This window comes from Theropithecus gelada, chromosome 14 (assembly GCF_003255815.1).
Source record: "Theropithecus gelada isolate Dixy chromosome 14, Tgel_1.0, whole genome shotgun sequence".
In the NCBI taxonomy this organism is placed as follows: Eukaryota; Metazoa; Chordata; class Mammalia; order Primates; family Cercopithecidae; genus Theropithecus; species Theropithecus gelada.
The window spans coordinates 25229164-25251251 of NC_037682.1; the positions used below are offsets into that span (position 1 = coordinate 25229164).

Here is a 22088-nt window from a genome sequence, read left to right on the forward strand (position 1 = left end):
CGTCTCAAAACAAACAAACAAACAAACAAACAAAATAGATATGAATTTTTTTCTGTATGGCTAGGAAATGATTAAATAAAATAATAACAAAATTATATAAAATTTAAATGATCAATAAAAACATGTGATATACGTAGGAAACCTAGCACAAAATGAGTACATGGAGGGTTCTCAATAAACATCAGTTGCATAAATGAATGAATCATGAATTCTAACTTTTGTCACTAACTAGTTGTGAGACATACTCATATCACTTCCTCTTTTGTAGACTTAGTTTTCTCATCAATAATATGAGATATATGAATTTGAAGAATAGTTTCCTACCAAGCTTTCAAATTCTAGGAAGGTGCTTGATGAGTTCCACAAAATATAAAGTATATTCTTAGCCAATGATAGACATTTAAAGTGCCTTAACTTATGTTCAGCCCAATATGTTCTTTCAAAGAAGAGCTCCACTGCTAAAACTGTTTGAAAATTGTTGGCATACATTAATTATAGTGTAGAAATTTACCTTTTTAAACCAATTTGAACACATAAAATTTAAAAGGGTATCTTGCTGTCATTACATTACCATACAGGAAATGGACCAGAGGTCCTGTTATTCCAGAAGCCACATTCAAATGAATTTGACATTAATTTTCTAGAAATATTGGAGACAACATTAATTAATTGCAAAGGCACATAACAGTTCTTTTGTTGCAGAAAGCAAGAAATGTATGTTTATTTGTCATGCATACCATGAGGAGCTTCAAAGAATTTTTTTTTTTTCAGACTGGAATAAAAAATCTTATTTCTTCTCTTCTCATTCCATATTCTCTTTTTAGTTAAAAGAAGAGCATGCCGAAAACATTCTATTGAATTGCTCCTTTGATGAACGCTTCGGTAGTTTAGGCTTGTCATAATAGATGATAATAATAATGCTACTAATAACAGAATTGTTATTTTTTGGGTGTACATTTTTTTCTAGAATTTGTATCCTCTGTGTTGACCACATTGTGTATGCAATTATTTAGGTTCAGATACTAGCTTACTTTATATATTAAATGCTAATAGGACCCCGTGTTTCAGGTTCACTTGTGTATGTCATAAAAATGAACCTAATCCGTTAAACTCTGATTTAATGATGGGCCTAATTACTAGGGATATGGGCAGTACTCACTTTTACACACATGATATCTGAGTACTGCCTTGTTGAGTTATTACATTTACATCTCCTAAGCCATTTAATGAAATTGGGTTTAAGTCCAGATGATCTCTCAGATTTTACAAACTTAAACCATTCCCTGACTTTCTGATTTTCTGCTAGAAAACAGTAATGAAAAGGAGAAAAGGGAAAAAACATGAAACTCATTTAAAAAATAAACAAAAGCCATTTCAAAGATATTGTCCCATACAAGATTGAAGAAAGGAAGATAAGTAAAAGTAGTTAAAGCATGACCCGTAATCATCACACAGTCTTCATTCAAAGACTGAATTTGCCTTTTAAAATTATGCATTGCCAACTCTTTGTATATTAACATAATAAAATTATAATACAATAAGAAAAAAAAAGGTTTCAAAAAAGACCAGAGAAGGCCAGACATCTGATTAAAAAATGCTAAAATGTACAGCTCCCTGGAGACTGGAGTTCCTTTTTACGTTGATTTTGAAGGACTTGTCCAGGCAGGGAGCCTTCCAGGAGGAAATGCATCCTTGTCTGGGGTTTAGTCAAGGGCTAGACTCCCAGGTCCCCAGTGAAAAATTTCTCTAGGAGAAATTCCCGAGGCAGGGCCCAGAAAGAAAGAGTCACCAGATCCTCAGAAGGGGGAGGAGAAGATTTACTCTCCCTCTGATCTGACTTTTAGTTGCAACACTTCTCAGGCAAAGAGTATGCCAACAGCCTTTCTCTTCTGCTTTGCTCGTCTGTGGTGGATACTAGCAACCTATGTGGTTCTAAAGTCTCAAGCTGAGATTATAGTATGAACGAGTTGGAACATCAGTAGTGCCAAGTGCCATTTAAAAATCTTTTCATCTTCTGCGTGTTGCTTTTGGAGAGGAAATGTACTCAGATGTGGTTTCCAGTCTTGCAGAAAAATGGCATTTTCAGGCTGTATGGGACTCTTACATCATCTAGTTTCAATCACCTCATTTTGCAGATCAAGAAACTGAGAGTGAGGAAGAAGGGACTGGCCAGAGTTACTCAGCTAGACAGTGACAGACAACAGTGGAACTTGTGGTAAGTTGTATGGCTTCTGGGCTTTTCCTTCCAATATCTCACTGCAGCCTCCAACTCCTGGGTTCAAGCAGTCCTCCCACCTCAGCCTCCCAGGTAGTTAGGACCACAGGTGTGCACCACCATGCCTGGCTAATTTTTAATTTTTTTTTTGTACAGACAGGGCTCTTGCTATGTTTCACAGACTGGTTTAGAACTCCTGGCCTCAAGCAATTCTTCCACCTTGGCCTCCCTATGTACTAGAATTAAGTCATTATACCCAGATGATTTTTAAATTGTAGACACCTGTCCATTATTTAATAACCAAAAGACTTTATAAAAGTAATGTATTTTTATGCCTAATCAACAGTGTTGAGGCATTTTGATGAAGCCTAAAGTTTTAGTTAATATTTTGCATTGTGTAGAGATATTTACTTTAGAATGTGGCCTAGAATTAGGCTAAACATTTTGAAATTGTGCTCTGGTTTTGAAAATGGTTGACAATTTCCTATATTACATTCTAAAACTATAAGCATCCTAACACTATAAATGCTTTCTTAATGAAACTATAATATATATTTAATATTATTACCTATGTTGTTTTACTCATTGCTAAAAATGTTCAGATCACATACATGACTAAAGCCAATTAAAAACTCATACTATAGAGGACAGAAATGCCCAAATAGGTTTTAGTTGAAAACTCCATTACTTATAAGCATGGATTAGGTTTTTCTTTTTCATTTCTTCAGCAGGTACATTTTAGACAACTGACAGCAAATCCATTATGTAATGGCCACTACAAAAGCTTTCATCAAGAGTGTGCATGTTTAGTGTCTCTGTGTGGGAGAAACTGGGTTATGGTAGTTGAAAAGGCAAAAGATTCAAGAGTAAGATAGAACTGGGCTTTTAAGTTCTTGGCTCCATGGATAATGCAATCAGAATTCTCTAATCCCAAGGTTGGAGCATTGGTTGACTATAGACGGAAGCTGTCTGCATCTTCAAAGCATTAGACATGGAGGTTCTCAGATATTTCTGTACATGAGTGACATGTAACAAGTTATACATGACGATATTCACAGGAATATCATAAGGATCTAATGATATAATGCATGTGAATGAAATGTATACATTCTATACACTAGAGAAGTCTTTTCTCTTTTTGTATTACATATTAAAACAAATGGATGCCTGAAAAAACATGCAGAGTTAGAGGAGAGGGTGTGAGAAGCAAATAGTTTTTGTAATAAAGTTATGGTTTAGAGCGAAGAGACTGCCAGGAAGCAAATGAAATATTGATGCCAGAATATCCAGCGTCCATGCTTCTTAAAAATGTTACCTATGTATGAGTCACTTGGAGATAATGTTAAAATGCCAGTTCCGATTCAGGTTGTCTGGGGGTGGGTTCTGAGATCCTGCATTTCTTAAAAGCTCTCACGTGATGCCGATGCTGCTGGTCTTTAACACTTTGTGGGTTTTTTCTTGTGTGTGTGTGTGTGCAGGAAGGTTTTATGTCTTCAGATTAAGGGTCAACTGAGTATCCTCTCAAGAAGAAGCATTTGTTGGGGTTTATATGCCAAGGCAGTACCATCCAGCCTGACTAACATCCATGTTGCTATACCATAAAAAAGCTTTCTACCCTTTCTGGGTTTATTAAGTGTCGAGAAAGCATTCGGCTTTTACTATTTGGCTGGGGTTTCTGGCTGAATGCAGCAAGGTAGGAGTTTAAATTTAATAGAATTAGGAATAAGCAGGATCTAGAGAGAGACAGTCTATCCTTTACTAAGGGAGAAGAGTTGCTTTTTGTCTCTTTACAAGGCCTTATCTAATAGAGGTCTCTGAATGCTGCCTTAAGAATCTGGGATATGTGACTGGTTGTCTTAACTATCTTTTTCCTTGACATATTGCATGTTTACGTTACCTTGGACCCTTCGCTTTCCTAATACAAATATGAAGAGGCCATGTGAGATTTCCCCCTCTTTTTATGTTTTCAGTTCCATTTAACAAACACATACCGATTAGTAGGTTACAAAGTAGTGAACGAGGCACTCTGAGGGACGTGAGAATCAAAAAAAGAAGATAGGTTCCAAGTACCATCAGTTTACCTATACAGGATACGGACATTAAAAATAACAAAATATAAGGCAGTTTGAGCTTACAAACACTAGATTTGGGGGGAAAATATGCTTAGAGAGCTGAAATAAATTGAAATAAATTCTGCTGGGGAGTTAGGAAGACATTGTAAAGGAAGAAGACTTTGAGTAAGGATTTAGAACATGGTCATTTGCACATGGTGACAGCAAATACTGAGACCAAGTCTTTGTCGTGTTGTAGGTTTGTAAACGGAGAGGAAAAGCAGAGACCTAGGTTAAAGTAATGTAAGTAGAACCATGTTGAAATTTAAATGGCATTCTTTGGAATTCATCTTAAACCCTAGGTTTTGTATGGGACTTTTACAGATAAGGGATAACATTTTAAGGCAGTATTTTTGCTGCATTTATCAACTGTTGATTTATTTTTCTACTGCACCTAGTTCTCTGGACCTGGCAGGAGGGAAGATCACCTTTTATATAAACATATCCCCTTAGCAAATAAAATACAGCCCTTCAGCAGGTATAGGAGTAAGATGGGGAGAAAAAAATGATGCCGAATCCTCTTTAAAATCTATTTCTGTATTAACTCATTTATACATTAGGTGTTCCTTCATTGCAACTCACATGTATTACACTCACATGTAATAAACTCACATATATTAAAAATTTTCTTTTCTCTAACTTAGGTGAATTTACAATTCTCTTTCAAATAAGTATTTTCCATGAAAATTACACTGGAGTATTGGCTGGTCATAAAGAAGAAATTGTTTATATCTTTCCTTTGATATGCTCATGCATAGCCATTTTTAAAAGATGATCCTGCTAGCCTCCTCTGATTTCTGATTGTCCTGGATGGTGCTGTTGCCTATGCAGAACAGGGCTGGGGTATTATCTGGTATCACCAAAGTCAATGTAGCCTGAGGATCAAACGTAGACAGAAGTGAGGATAGCCAAAGAACATTAGCCATTATCCAATTGAAAAGCAAGTTTGGGGCCAAAGTCAGAAAGTGAAATACATTCAAAACTTACAGATATTTAATTACATGTCAGGAAACAGTGGCTAGAGCAGGGCTCTGTTGAGGGATTACAGTGTGGGGTATTTGTTTTTACTGGATATTGATTGTGTTGGCTGAGATGGACTCAAAGAGATAAGAAATGATTTGTAAATGCCAATCCATCTCTTTTACTGCCTACCCTTGAAGATATTCTCTTAAGAACACCAATAGTGTGAAACTTGTGCTGCTGTATTAACTTTGTATCCTTTTGAGTTCCACTGACCAAAACAGTGTACCATTTGGACTGAGTTTGTTGTCAGTATATCTGAATTAATTAAAATCCAGGAAGTGCACAATGTTAATTTATGTCTGTGTGATTCTGAATTTTGTGTAAACTCTTTTCAGCAATGGCTGTTTGCAGATTACTTTGCATCCCTTCTCATTTGTGCTGTTGCTTACCCTTCTTTCACTTCTTTCCTTTCCTTCTCATGCTCCAACTTTGGTGGCATAGGATATCGTGATATTATTTTGATTTTTGTCAAATCAGGCTGCCAAATCCAAATTCCAGGCAATACTCAAACTTCAAGGGCATAGATATTTCATACTGATCAGGGTTTTTGTGATTATCTAGCATTTATCTTCATTTTTTAGTTTAAAACAAGTAAACAACTAAGCAAGATACTGAAAGGAAATATAGAGGAAGGTAGAATGGAGGGTGGCAGAATAAGAGAAAGGGAATGAATAAATTAAACCAACATTTATCGGGTGCCAACAAATACCAAACACTTTGCCAGATTCTTTATATACACAGTGGTCCTTAATCCGTACCACGACCTTGTCTTAGGGTTGTCATCGGGCCCACTTTATCAGTGGGCAAATAGAGAGTAAGAAAGATTCTAATCAGACGTCAAAGTCACGCAGGCACTGCCCAGCACAGCTGAGGCAAGACTCTGGACCTCTAATGCTCTCTACCACCAGGCTGATAACTGCAGTGAAAGTGCTGTCCTCTCTTTTTCACAAAGTAGCTTATACTATGCCAAGATAAGCAATTCAGATAAAAGGCAGAAGAAAGATGAGAATTGAGTAAAAGTTACAGATCCACTCCATTCCAACTAGATTGCTCTTTTCATTCACTTTGCACCTAACATATATGGGCTGCTTTATGGTGGTAATGAGCTTTTTATGTGACTATGACCAGTCTGTGCCTTAGTCAGCAATATGGAGTTGTGCTGAGTACTCCCTGAGCTATTTAGTCGGTTGATATATAGTCTGCTCATGCGTAATATGCAGAAATTGCTTTTTAATATAAATCAAGATGACTGTGTTTTTTTCTTTGTAATCCATATCTCAACTTCTGTGTTACTAGTAAATGGTGTTCTTAGCTCTGCACATTTGTTTTTAAAGAGCTACATATTAAGCACTTACTTCATACTAGTAACTGTGTTAGGAGATACATTTGTCAGGACAGTCTGAACTCCACTGTGATAGTATATAAACCCTGAAGTCTTGGGGGATTAACATGACAGACATTTATTTTTCTGTGTATGCAGAGTCTACTGTGGGCCTTGCTGTTCTCCAGGGCAGCTCTCTCTCAAGTCCTGTGTCAAGGGGCCATTTTGCTTCTATGTTAACGGCTTTGCCATTCCAACATGTGGCTTCCATATTGCTATTACAGGGGAAAAGAGAGCTGGGGGAGGGAGGGGCCTCAGGGACCTTTTTCCTGACTTTCCTTAGAAGTGACACATTATATTCTGTCCATAATCTTTTTGTCAAAACAAGTCATCTGGCCTCAACTAACTGTGAAGGTGGTGGTGAGGAGGGTGTTGGAATGTATAGGTTTCTCTGTGCCCGTGAAATAAAGAATTAACAGATACCAGTGAGTTCTACTGATACAAGCTCTTGGAAGAACAAAGATCGAATTTTTAAAAGTTATTTGCTTCCATGGGAACTATGCAGTCATATGAGGAAAATAATAATTACAGAGGAGTATTTAGGGCTATATTGCAATTTGATAGGACCTGTAGCTCCTTAAGCCAGCAGCTGCTGTTCTCTTTAGAGAGTTCCTTTTTCATCTGAAATAATTGACTCGAGACTTACAAATGTCTGTCTGCTTTTGTGTTCATGCTGTCTGCTTTGTTTTCTTAAATATTAGAGGTCAAAATGTGTTGAAAAACCAAATCTGGGTCTTACAGTTTTTCCTGGAGCAGTAGCCTTGTGGTAGCTGGTTTTTGTTTTTTTGTTTTTGTTTTTTTTTTTTCTTTTTCATAGACTGAAGAGAATTTCCCACTGTGAGCCATGACTGGCAGAATGAAGCTGCGCACCCTGGTAGCTCTTTCTCTGTTGGGCACTTGTTCTTTATAATGTCTCAGCATTTATGACTGGCCTGCGTAAATATTGAGATAGAGTTCTGGCACTGGCCGTATAAAGCAGCAAAGCATAGGCAATTGAAGGCAATATTTTACCTTGAGTAAAAATAAGAATACAAATAATAATAATAAGGCCATGCAAATATGTTTAGGTTAGAGAGAATGAACAGATTCATGGAACTGGATTGAAGATTGTATCATGCTAGAGATTCTAGATATTTTCTTCTTGGGTTTGGTACCTATGTTTCTGTTAATACTTTTGTATTAAAAGGTAATTAGTAAAGAGCTACACAATTAATGAGTGTCATGTTGATTTGTATGGAGGGAAGAATACAACCTGTACCATTTTTTTTAATAGTTTTTCTTATAGTGAAAACACTTTTCACGATTTGTGCCTTATTTATAACTGGAAAATGCCTTATCCATAGACTTAGGTATTTGAGCTTTTACTGTCAAATATTTTCTTTCAACCATTTGTCACTGTGCCTTGATTCTCAACTTCCATTGACTTTAAGGTTATATCCATATAATGAGTTTGCTTTGGCATTTAGACACATATTATGACCTCTAAGTAAATGGTTTCAGTAAATCTAGAGAGGAGGTATGATAGTTTCTGGAAATTTGAAGATAAACTAGAAAAGTAATCTGGGAAAATTGCACAAATAATAGTTATGATAATAATATAATCACAAACATTAATTGAGCATTCATTATAATCCAGCTATTGGGCTAAATGTTTTACAAGCATATTTTTGTTTAATCTGCATAATCGTGTGAGACAAGGACTATTATATCTGTCTGATCTTTCAAAGTTAGCCAAGAATTGTCCTGCTACAAGATAGTTAAATGGTTTCTAAATGTGTGGATAATCCACAAAACCAAAATATAACTAAGGAAATTGCTGCTTAAATTCTGTTTTTTAACTTGCATAAAGATAGTCTATTTTAACAAAAGTGCTGCAATCAGGGTAATTGGAAACAGAGATAAAGCAGTGGAAATGTGTTTCGTTTTTATTCAAAAGTATCCAAAGAAAAAAAATATACTACTTAGTACGGTGATTCTCAATGGGGAGAAACCTTGCGTCTCTACCTATAGGACATTAGGCAAAGTCTAAAAACAGTTTTGATTTTAGACTGGCACCTTCTGTATACAAACTAGGGATGCACTGCTAAACATCCTCCAATACACAGGGTAGGCCCTACAACTAAGGTTTTTTGTTTGTTTGTTTTAAGACAGAGTTTCTCTCTGTTGGCGAGACTGGAGTGCAGTGGCAGTCATGTCTCACTGCAGCCTTGACCTCCTGGGCTCAAGTGATACTCCCATCTCAGCCTCCTTAGTAGCTGGGACCACACACATGTGCCAACATATCTGGACAATTTTTAAACATTTTTTGTAGAGATGGGGTCTCACTATGTTGCCCAGGCTGCTCTAGAACTCCTATGCTGCAGTGATCCTCCTGCCCTTTGCCTCCCAAAATGCTGGGATTTGCAGACATGAGCCTGGTCTGAGTTTCATCCATTCCAGAGAGTCAGTAGCACTGAGGTAGAGCTTGTGTAAAACATACTTCTCTTTCTAGATAGGTGAACTCTTGTAACTAAGAGCTCAGTCAGTGGATCTGGGATTCAGGGTTTTGACTCTACTACATGACTTTGAGAACTTAACCTCTTAAGTCTTCATGTAACTACTTATAAATTGGAAATAGTGATAATACCTTACAAGACTGTTCTGAAGACTAAATGAGAGAATTCTGCAAAATGATTAGCATAGTCCCTTGCATTGTTAGATGAACATTAATTCTAGCTGACAAAAAAACTTTGGTTAAACAAAGTATGTTCTTTGGGGACTCTTAAATACTGCTGCTTAGCAGGTGTTAAAAAGAGCTGCTTCCAGATCAGACAGCTTTATTTTGAACCATGTCTCCTGTACTTATTAACTGTATGACCTTGGGGAAGTACCTTAGAACCCTCTGTGCCTCATTTTGTTCCTATATGAGATGAGAGTAGTGAGTAATATGCATCTTCTAGAGTTTTTGTGAGGCTTAAATAAGAGTATAAATGTGAAGTACTTAGAAGGACGTCTACCACTTATAGGCAGACAGTGTTAGCTCTTATAATTCATATACCTAATATTGTTAGATAAGGCATAACATATAAATTAATCTTCTGACCAAGTGAACATTACCCCTTGAAATACCAGTCCTATGTTTTAACAATTAGAGTAATGAAAATCACTCTACAATTATTTTTAAAACTCTTGCTTAATTAAAAATGAGTACTAAATGCTTTTAAACATTTCCTTGTTCACTCAGGGTCCTTGTTGTAATATTGTTTCTTATGTACTAGATTATGATACAGGAAGCTCTTAGAACAATTAAAGTATGAGGGTTTTTCTTAATCCAGATTACTGAGACTTTTATTTCTGTCTTTAAAAAAAAATACTGTTTTTATATCATTTGTATCAAAATATCATCTGTCTGCGTCTAGGATCTCTATCTTGCCTTTTCTAAATAACCGCATTTGATCAGTTGATTAAATTTTTTGTTAAATATTAATAAATATTAATTTATTAATTAGCTGATCAAATATTTATTGAATGTGCTATATATACGATGCTCTCTTAGGTAGATTAGAGACCAAAACAAAATGACTTTTCTTGAGGATTTTGATTTAGCAGAAGTAAGCATTGATGACATAATGCCAATTAAATAACTGTAAATTTAAATGTGATCTATGCTGTGACTAAGCCATCGCAGTTGCTATACTTATGGACAAAACCCACTCATGTAGGACACAAGATAGGCCTTCGTAAGGAATTGATTGTTAAGCGGCAATCTAAAAACTGAGTGGGCATTAGCAAGGCAAAGAGAATGAGCATTACAAGTAGATGCAACAGTACATGTAAAGGTCCTGATTCCAGAGTGGGAGACATTAAAATGAAGTGATTTTTAAAAGTCTAGTGTGGCTAAAGACTGAAAAAAAAAAAAAAAAAAATCTGGTTGAGGAGTCTAGAAAGATAGCCAGGAGCTCATCAAACATGGACTTCTAAAGCGTGTAAAATATTCCAGACTTTATCCGATGGAAAATGGCAAGCCAATGGAAAGTTTAAGCTTCTGAATAATATGATAGATTTTCATGTGAAGAATGACTTGGAAGTAGGAAAAAAATGGGGCAGAGAAAACAGAAAGCGTCTGCAGTAGTCCAGGCAAGGTGTGATGAAGCCAGTGAGAATCGTGTCTGCATTAGGAGTAAACAGTCTCTGAGAAATGACACCTAAAAATTCTCCTGCGAGAGGAGGGGTGATAGGTAGTTCATAAACTTGGAAAATTTTATTTTCACTGTTTTGGCTTTTTAATCTTTTACTTGTTCTTGGCCACATTCTGAAGGACTGCAGTTAATGAATAAGCAACTTCCAAAAGAATGAGAAGAACAAATGTATAGCAATTATAAAAATTAAATGTTATTTGTATAGTACTTTAACCATTACTATTGCATTTGATTAGCAAATTTTTATAACAAGTGATGTTTACCCTTATTGTCCCTAGCAAGTGACTATGGTCCGAGTTGATATCTCTTAATATATTGGCAATAGGAAATGCTTAATTCATAGGCCTTGATGCATAACAGGAAACTTTATTTGTCTTGTCTTATAGAGATGGGTGAAACTGAGTAGAAGTGATCTTTCATTTTGTTCTTTGCATTATATGAAGAGAGATATAAAAATGTTGACTTTGGCCAGGCACGGTGGCTCATGCCTGTAATCCCAGCACTTTGGGAGGCCAAGGCGGGCGGATCACCTGAGGTCAGGAGTTGGAGACCAGTCTGCCCAATATGGCAAAACCCCATCTGTACTAAAAATACAAAAATAGCCAGGTGTGGTGGTGGGCGCCTGTAATCCCAGCTACTTGGGAGGCTGAGGCAGGAGAATTGCTTGAACCCAGGCAGTGAGCCAAGATCACGCCACTGCACTTCAGCCTAGGTGACAGACCGAGACCCTATCTTAAACAAACAAACAAACAAAGTTGACTCTTCTGTTTGCATTTTTAGCCACTATTGTCTTGATTAAAAATACAAAACTTTTGTTTACCTATGTAACAAACCTACACATCGTTCACATGTACCCCAGAACTTAAAATAAAAATTAAAATTAAAAAGTTACAAAACTTTCAGCATTTACATAAGGAAAAAGTTAGCTATATGTATGCGTGCAAATATGTGCTATGTGAAATATAAACTGTGTAAATATCAAATATGTATATATGTATACACACACAGCCTGTATAGGGTCTTCAATGTCAATATTTTGATAATTGAATGTTCATTTTAAACATCTATAAACCTGTTTATATGTCTAATTCTAAAATGTCCATGTATATCTAAACCATTTCTAAAATAGGTATAAAAATATCTTAGGGTTATTGGGAGAATGAAATGAGATAATTTAGACAAAGTGATTTAGTACCTGGCACATAATAAGCATGTAAAATATTCCATAATAAGTATGTATTTAATATTTAATACACATTTAATAATTTTTAAATATGCAGATATAATTAAAATATAGTTTTCATTATTACATATTGACTATATAATTTATTATATATGTATATGTTGAAAATTTAATATACTTATGTGTGGATACAAATATACATATATGAACATCTATACACTATATTAGCTATTGATTATTATAATAAAAATAGCTGCACAGTGATGTTCAAAATGACATATCGTCTTACAGCCAGTTTTGGTAAAATTTGTTAGAGTTTGCGTTTTATTTTGATGATTTCTGTCCTGAGGAGTCACTGTAAATCTGAATATGAATGCTAGCTGTGAAGTTTGTTGTATTGTGTTTTAAGAGACAAACTGTCGGTCGGGCGCAGTGGCTCAAGCCTGCAATCCCAGCACCTTGGGAGGCCGAGACGGGCGAATCACGAGGTCAGGAGATCGAGACCATCCTGGCTAACACGGTGAAACCCCGTCTCTACTAAAAAATACAAAAAACTAGCCGGGCGAGGTGGCGGGCGCCTGTAGTCCCAGCTACTCGGGAGGCTGAGGCAGGAGAATGGCGGGAACCCCGGAGGCGGAGCTTGCAGTGAGCTGAGATCCGGCCACTGCACTCCAGTCTGGGCAACAGAGCGAGACTCCGTCTCAAAAAAAAAAAAAGAGACAAACTGTCACTCTGTTCTTGCCAAGTTTGGTCTTGAAATTTGGGGTCAAGGGATCCTCTCACCTCAGCCTCCAGAGTTGCTGGGACTACAGGCATATGCCACTATGCCCAGCCATGAAGTTCTGACCCCACATGTACTGATTCATTCCTTATTTGTTATTTAAACAATATTTACTGGAACTCTATTCTGTGCCAGCCCTTGCAAATCTTACAGTCTGATGAGAAATGCACATGAAAGCAAATAATTGCAATAAAATGGTGTGCACAATGTGCAACACAGTGGCCTTTTAAAGTAAGGGGGCATCTGCTGCTTTAAATGGCATGTGGTTAATTATTATGGACATATGTGTCTATTGTTAAACTAAATAGGGAAGACTAGAAACTAAATAGAGGAGCATTTCTTTCTAAGCATCTATATTTGATTCATCCTTTTGTCTTTATCTGCCACCTACATGCTGCTGATGACATGCGAATGATTATCAGTAATTGCTATCACTTTCTCTTACCCCAGATTCCTATTTCCATCTGATTTTTGGCAATCTGTAGGTAGATGTTCCATAGATATCTCAAATTCATTCTGCTTAAAATAAATTCATTGTGTTCCTACTTCTCACAAAAATTGTTTCTTCTCCTATATGTCTAATCTCTATTAAATGTATCATCACCCACAAAATCACCCCAACTGAAATCTGGGAGTTCCGATCAATATTCAGTGCCTGCCTACAACCTACTGCTAATTGATCATCAAATCCTCCTCATCTACTGCCAGTTTTCTTCTTCTCCCTCTTGGGTAAACATGTGCATGGTACACACCCCTTATACCCCAAATTAGTAGGATAAGAAGACAATTTTCAAGTTGCTAGGCAGCAGCAGTTGAAGAGAAAGCTCAGAAAATTAAGTCAGTGACTTGGATATCAAAAGCTATCACTTTGTTGTCTCTTTTTTCTGGAAGTAGAAAATGTTTCTTCTCTTTAACACGAAATAATAAATTTAAATTCTTTTGATCTGTGAACTTCAAAAACAACCTCTTGCATGTCTCCACATTGAGACATTTGCTGAATGTCCCGATGCTGCCTTCCCTTCCATCACTGATGTTTTGTACTTCCAAGGGGAGTTTGAGCTATGAATCTCAGCATCCTTTTCCAATCTCTGACTGCCCAGGATGTGGATGAGAAATTAGTACTGCAATTTATGTTCATGGAGAAGTATATTATTCACTGAGATTCATCAGAGCGAAGAAATGACGGATATCACAGACATCACGATAATAAAAGATATCACAAATTAGCTCTGATCAGATTCTGAGTCTCTGAGTGTTCTCAAAATTTTCTTCTGGTCCACAGTCTTTAAAGAGTCATTTATTAACTTATAAGTGTAAAGTGCAAAGCTATCTGGAGCATAGCAAGTGTATAGTATGTGGTTCAGCCAGTCCCCCTTGTAGGATATCTTTAAAAACCAAATAAATCAGTGAGCATCTAGGTCCCAAAATCTAGAAAAATGTTTCTAAGTTCCTAAGGAAAAGACATTGGAAGAAGAAATGACAGCTTTGTTTTATCCTTTTTTCATTTTTATGTGTTTTGTAAAATAGTTTGATATCCTGACAAATATGTGGAGTGCTATTAATATTAACCATAAAGGCTGGATGCGGTGGCTCACACCTGTAGTCCCAGCCCTTTGGGAGGCTGAGGTGGGTGAATTATTTGAGGTCAGGAGTACAAGACCAGCCCGGCCAACGTGGTAAAACCCCATCTCTACTCAAAATACAAAAATTAGCCAGGCCTGATGGTATGCACCTGTAATCCCAGCTACTGGAGAGGCTGAGGCAGGAGAATTGCTTGAACCCGGGAGGCAGAGGTTGCAGTGAGCTGAGATCATGCCACTGCACTCCAGCCTGGGCAATGGAATAAGACTCTATCTCAAAAAAAAAAAAAAAAAAAAAAATTAACCATAGGTGAAAATGAAAAGTTTAAATGACTTTAAAATGTGGGATTTTAAATAGTATATGCAGTAGTTACAGAGGAAAAGGCTGTGTAGAGGGGGAGGAATAGATAAAGAAGACAATAATTCCTTGTATAGGTAGAAAAATAGAAGATTAAATTTACTTTGAATATTTCTCAAGTAAATGGATTATTACTTTCTGAGCTCCCAAGTGGCTGTTTTTTCCCTCCCTTTGTAAAAGAATTAAAACTTCTGATGTGCCTTAATATTTCACATCTTGTTTGGTCTGTGCATCCTGATCTGGCATGATAGCCTGACATTGTTTGCAAACGGTGGTGTCATTGCAATATACATATTCATTGGTCCTTAGCTAAAATTAGGTTTGCTGAGTAAATAGATTTTGTGCAGCCAACCTAAACAGATCACTTCCCAGGATGCCAAGGAAAAACACTGTCAGTGAGACTTACTTCATACTTTATCAACATGTTATCATATTTACAAAATGAGAGAAGGAAAAACTGGACCAAACGAAAAGCTGTGATCCACAAACATAAACCTCTTGAGTGCAGACAAGAGTCTTATATTTGAAAAGATGATTTGTGAGCATTCTTCCACAAGCAAGGGATCATTGTTAGTGGATGCTTATAATTCATGGTGGAGCGCTTTAGGAAAATATGCCTGCTGGTCCTTATGCTGCATTTATTCTGCTTTCTGTAAACCAGATGAATGTAGGATTATTTATATAGCATAATAGCTTTCAGCATGGAAATAGATGGAAAGTTTATTACCTGTTTTCTCCCTTCCCTTAGGAGAGATTTTTGTGTGTGTGTGTTTTTTTTTTACTTTGAAGTAAGATTCTCATAAAAAGGCTGAACATGACAGTGCATCTTGTAGTTTTCTTGGAATAAAGTCCAAATGGACTGTAGTCCATTTTGCTTTGCCAATTAATCTGGAAGCTAGAGAAACATGGGCAAATATGAGGATAAAAATTCAATGGATTTTGCTTCACTGAAAGAATGCAGTACTTCTCATGTGGAGATTATTCAGTAAATATTACAGGCTTTCTGACATTGCTTAGTTGAGGGTTACATAACTAACTCTCTACTAGCTAATAGAATTCTATTTAGACTAGGTGATTGAAAGAGATGAGAAAGCAATGAGCTATGAGATAGATAGGAGGTAACAGAAAGAGAAAAAGCTTCTGGCTGGAGTGTGGAGACCCTGGAGTCTGAAGGACATGGATTTGAATCTTTCCTTGGATTTTTACTAGATATCATGTTTGTCAGCTTCAGTTTTCTCTTCTGCAAACCAGCAATCATAAACTGTCATGCAGATTGCTCTGTGGTTTATGTGGGTTAACATATGACTCATCATTCTCTTCACCTAGCAGGCATCAAGTCCACTCTGATTGGTAGCTCTTTTTCCTCTTCCAAGCACATCTTTTTGAAAATGTTAAAAATTAACAATCTATGTTAATACGTAAATCAGATTCCTTCATTTTCAAAGAACCATGTTTAGGAATCTGTGATTTTCTATGGTACTTTTTTGCTTGTATTTTTGTTATCTTTCCTCCTCTTTTTAGCACCCATTGTTTCTACAGTTTACATAACCATAACCCTCTGCTCTCAACAAGGAATAATTGAACGCAGGGGAGTCATCATGCATTCAGATGTGACCCTGCATACCCTCCATCAGCCTAAGACTTTTCACCTCTTTCCCTTTCCCTGTGTCTCCCTTTCCCTCCTCCCCTCTCAGAAACAAGCCAACCTATACTTCAGCTCTATGACTTTTTGAACAGGATACATACATAAATATTTGAGGGGGATGAGTGTCAGTGGTAAACTTACTGACCTAATTCTAATTTCACCAACAGGCTGTGTTTAAAGGAAAAGAGAATAGAGATACAGGTAGGCTAAAATCTGTCACCATCATGACCATCATCTTCAAAGGAGCATCACCTACTTACGCAGATTGAGAGAGATAAATATAGAATGTTTTACCTGATGCTGATAATCCGTTGGGAGGAGAAGAGGAAGATGTATTTGATTTAATCAATTTTAGCACCAACTTAATTTGACAAGGCTCCCATCATAACAATTACACACCTCTCCATTCTAGTTTCCCCATGCAGTTCATTCTCACGATGTTCTCTGCCTACACTCTTGCAGGGAGAACATTCTTCGTGTGAGTGGCTAGATTCTCAGTGCACTGTGTTTCAAAGTTAGTATCATATTCTGGCACCACATGGGTGAAGATAGAGAAAAACAGCCTTTGAGGTCTCACCTTTCAGGAGGGGAGGATGTGAAATTTAATTAATGAATGATGTAAGATCTTCCGGCATCCTGAGATAAAAGATTCTTTGTAAAATCAGAGAACTGCCAATTCCCAGTCTAAGTGAATACCTGCTGAGCTAACAGGCATTTAAATAACTTTTGAAATGCAAAATATGCAGCTTGTATATGTACATATGTATATATGTGATATAAACTACATTTTAATCCTGGAAGATAATTTAAACTGTCCCCTCAGGTTACATCTTTAAAAATTGAGGACCAGAAATGGATTTTCTCAGGATCATAGAGCTTATTAGGACCAGATGCCGAAAGAGAACTCAGATTTCTTAGACCCAGTGCTCTGTGCAACATGTAAGATAGCCTCACTACTGATGTTCTGTATTTAATCTACGGAATCTAAGAACTGGCCTCAGACCACTTTCAAGCATAAGGAAGGTTAGTAATGTTATATGAAAGATCACAGATGATTTTTCATCTTATTGGGCATACAAGAAGATATGGGCTTAAAGCCAAATCTGTGCTAGCAAAATATTATTGGCAACAATCCATGCCATTTGCCAAGGCAACAACTGCGCTCTGGGATCGAGTGAGGTTTAATGTGATATTGTGGTGGTATTGAGGCATTGTTGAAAATTGGTCATAGGAAGTATATAGAGCATTTCTGTATAGGAAACCAGAGGAAAGACCCAATAGTGAATTTATTGCCTAATATTGATCTAGCTTATCATTGTTGCTGATATACTAGGAGACTCGTCTGAGTCATAGTGGAATGAGCTTAAGACTTTGAACCAGATGAGTTGACAGTGAACACCCACGTTGGTATTCTCCTTACTAACTGCATGATTTCTGGCAAATCACTGAACCTCTCTGAGCCTAAATGTACTTTTTTATAAAATTGGAATAATAATTTCTAGATTATGTGGTTTTAGGGAGAATTATACAAGATAATTCAGGTAAAGTTGCATTGAATAATGTTTATCACATATCTATGTAGTCTATCAGTTAGAAGTGCAGTATTTTGAATCTAAGTCTAAAGAAAGATGTCAGTAAGAATTGGGAAATATATTGGGGGTTTGCATAGTAGAAAGCAATCCTCCAGAGATGGAGAAGGAAATGTTTATACAACCAATTAGAACATCTATATCTTCCACTAATTAGGTAGCTTCTCTCAGATATGATAGTCACACTTCCAGATATTACCATACTTACCTCACATATAGGTGGCAAAAGCCTGTTTGAAAAGTTGAGAACAAAAGAGGACAATAGAACTTAATATGTTGGAAACTTTATTTTTATAGGAAAGGTCCATTTTCCCTAGCTCACCTTGTTAAATGTTCTGGCTTTTATTTTTTTTTCTTTGTTTTCTTCATTTTTCTTGGTTTCAGAGTCAGCTTAATTAGTTAATCTTGAAGTCTCCAGAGGCCACAACATCCCTGTCTTTCATTTTTCAATTTTTTTAGTGGAGTTCAGGCCAATTCATGACAAAAGTTTTAGCTATTCAAATAGCTCATGTCTGTTTCTCTAGGAATATGCAATTTAGGCTATTGTTTTAGGTGGCTTCAACTGTCTGGATAATTCATGTTTTTATGCAGGCAGCTTATAGGGATTCATTTCCACAAAAGTTTTTACTGGTCTCTTCATATTTTACAGTTGCTTTAGTCTTAGTAACAGTGGTCTATACAGCAGGTTATTATGGGTTATTGTAGTAACTTTTATTTTAAGAAGAGGGGATTGACTTCTATTTGTTTAACATTGTTTGGGCAAAGTTCTATCTGACAGCAGAGGATGGGAAATAAACAAAATGACTTTTGAAAGTATTTCAACTTTATGAAGCTATGAGAGAGTCAAATCAGTTAAAGTAAATAAATGGATATCACAAATCTTTATTGTGTCGTTGATGACTCCAATTAAGGATAACATTAATTTATTTAGTGCCTATTTTTGTCACATTGTTCTTAGATGTTCTCCATGCAGGCTAAGCATTTTACGTACATTATCTCTTTAACCTCAACAACAAATCTGTAAGGTCAAAAGTATTATTTCAACTTTAGAGATGAATCAATAAATAAAGGCCTTGAAGAAACAGTAGGCTATTTTCTCATATACCTATAGATAGTGAGTAAAAGAACTGAGACTAAGAATATGGTTTATCTTGAGTCTAAAGACCATGATCTTTGGGCTATGTTGCATTTTCTTTATGCTAAATTGTATTTGTCATATTATATTTATTGTGGGCACCACAAGTCTTGAAAAGTGTAAATCTTAGAACGCTGAAAAAGTCAGGCAAATAATGAAAGAATTGGATTTGGGGCATATACAGATAGATTAAAGGTTATTAAATAAAGCCCAAGTTGTGGGGAGGGGTTTTAAACACACATGATAAAAGATATAAATGCTAGGTGGAATTGGAATTATATATAAACCAGATCAACATTATATAATAAGGATTTTAATGAATGTGGAGGCTATTGAGTATTTGACAGCCTCTATAGAATAAAAAGCTATTGGATTTTGAAACTCATCCCGTGGGAAATATTGGACGCTCAATCACTTGAGGAATAAAAGCCAAATTGGATAAAACATATCTCTAATCTCCAAAATGATCTCTCTGTGCAAAATGCATGCACAAACACACATACCATTCAAAGGTACTTTTAAGCTTTACAAACTACATATCTCAGTGCATTTAAATATTAGTCTTAATCTAAATAAAGAAAACACTTAAAATGAAAAACCTTTTTAAAAATTAATTTGCAGTAGAAACTAAACTATTGAAGGATAAATTGTAGAAAATGAAGATTCTTTACAGTTAGATGGAAAACATGCAAGTCATTTAAAAATAATTAGTTTTGCGAAAGTATACATGAATGGAAGGTCTTGGAAAGGAGGCAAAGAATTAATTTCCCCAAAGACACTGCAAATAAAATTGTGGTTGGCACTTTTCATTCTGCAGAAATACCTTTTATTGGTATCTTGTCTGTTCTCTTGGGTGACATTTTAAAATAGTGTGTGCACTAATGATTGTCCAGTCACACAAATGAGAAAGGCAATTTTGAAACATTCCATTCTGGACAGACACTCTGAGCCCAGCGTTGGTTGGTCTCTTCTTAAGGAGGCCTAAAAATAAATTGCAGAAGGAGTTATTCAGACCTCTGTTAAGTGGGAGTTTCAGGTTCTGCAGTGTCTCTTTATCCTGTCCAGTGCCCCTGGATGCTCATTATTTAGCAATGAAAGTGAGGATCATGACACAGAAAGAGGCCATTCAACTGCCCTGACATGTTTCTTTTTGTCGTTTGCTGTAGGTCCCTGAATCACACTAGCCCTCATGATCTCTTGCTCCACGTTCACTTAAGTTCTAGAGTCCTTTCTCCTACTGATTTTTAAAGGCTTCCCTATGTATTTAATCTCTGGCACCCCAACCACTTCAGGCCTCAGTGGCTTTGCTGATTACATGATAAGAAGTGATGCTGTTTTTGCCATGTTAACTGGTATCCACTGGACTCAGGGAAATATATCATTACTTCCCCACTGCAAACACAATAAAGGATGGACCCATTACCCTGCCATTCCAAGTTTTTTATATTATGGATACAGTCTATATTTCCAGACTTTTTTTATTTTTAGTATATTTCTTATATTTTCTTTTCTATATTTCTTAACCTTTACTTACATATGCCTTTGCTCCAATGAGACTGCTCACTGTTCCTGAGCTTAGTGCTTGGCCACTTTCCTGCTTTTGCTAAAGTGTTCCCTCTGCCTCTACTGTCTCTCCTATTTCTTGTGTTCTTTCTGTTCTATTCACATTTATCTGATGATCGAAACAATATTAGTACCTCCTAAAAACATCTCTTGATCTTCCCCACTAAATGAGACTCTTTCCCACTCTAAACCTGCATGGTGCTTGCCTGGAGCCTTCCCCGTGAAGTCATCCTCATCCACTTCGAGTACTCATTTTGTCACCTAAAATTTCTATCACAGCAGTTTTAACATAGAAGGTGATGGATAAATATTTATTGAATGTACAGGAATTATTTCTTTGAAATCCACTGCTTTATTCAAGTAAAAACTGAATTCAGAAGCAATTCAAAATGCCCAGAGGTAGAGAAAATAGATAAATGTGTTATAGCACATCAATGCATGGACTGTGCTGCAGTAATTAAAATTAAGTTTATAAAGAAGTTTTAATGCCTCTGGAACATGATTATGCTAGACAGTAAACTCTTAACATCCACAAGGAATTCTTTCTGTTTCCTTCAGAAGTCTATGAATTTTTAATAATAGCATAGTAATAGTAGCTAACTCTTACTGGATATTTCTAATGTGCCAGGGCATCTTGAGCTGTCCTCTATCTTATTGAATGCAAACAAATACATGGGGCCTCAAAATAGTTCAGTGATTTTCCCAAGAGCAAACACTTTAAGCAAGGCCATGAAATAAGGTGAGTAAGAGAAAGGATACTGAAATTAGAACTCCTGAGTGTCAGTCATGGGGGATGCATCACTTGCAAATTACTTGCCCTTAACTGGGTAGCTGTTTTGTAACTAAACAATGGAGTTATAACAGTTGTGAGGAGCAAACATGGTAAGTAGGTACAGTACTTAGCACGACACCTGGAAATGGGAAAGGTGAAGGAACAAATAAACTATTTGTATATATAGAATCTAGTATTATACCTGGCTAAATAAGTATCTGTGGACTGAATGAAGAAATGGTAATGGTATCTGAACCCAAATCTGACTGGCATTCTTCATTGAACTCTCCTGCCTCCCAGTGGCATCTTCACCATTGATGTCAGTTACTGCAAACATAACAACAGCAAAACACATTGAGTTCCAAATTATGGGCAATCTGATAGACTGATTCTTCAGTTTAAACTATTCACATTCCCTGCATGATTCTAATTTGTCACTTAGAAAAATACAAATCATTACAAGTCAAGGACATTTAGAATAAAGTAAAAACAGTTGAACATGTGAATGCCAAGGACTATTGTAGTGTTAAGGGGAGAAAACTGAAAGTAAATTAGAGATACATAGGATAATAAT

The 22088-nt window shown here is 36.3% G+C and overlaps 1 protein-coding gene across 5 annotated transcripts in view; it reads left to right on the plus strand.

Annotated features, from left to right (window-relative positions):
• Nucleotides 1-22088, plus strand: part of LRRC4C (leucine rich repeat containing 4C) — a 1320805-nt gene that overhangs the window by 1189056 nt on the left and 109661 nt on the right. Inside the window, exon 5 of one of the 5 annotated variants that reach the window (XM_025356748.1) lies at nucleotides 2136-2215. The exons of 3 other annotated variants lie outside the window; for them this stretch is intronic. The gene's annotated coding sequence lies outside the window, so the exon portion shown is untranslated. Of the gene's footprint in view, nucleotides 1-1851; nucleotides 2216-22088 lie in introns of those variants that run through there. One more of the 5 variants, XM_025356750.1, reaches the window with a different exon arrangement.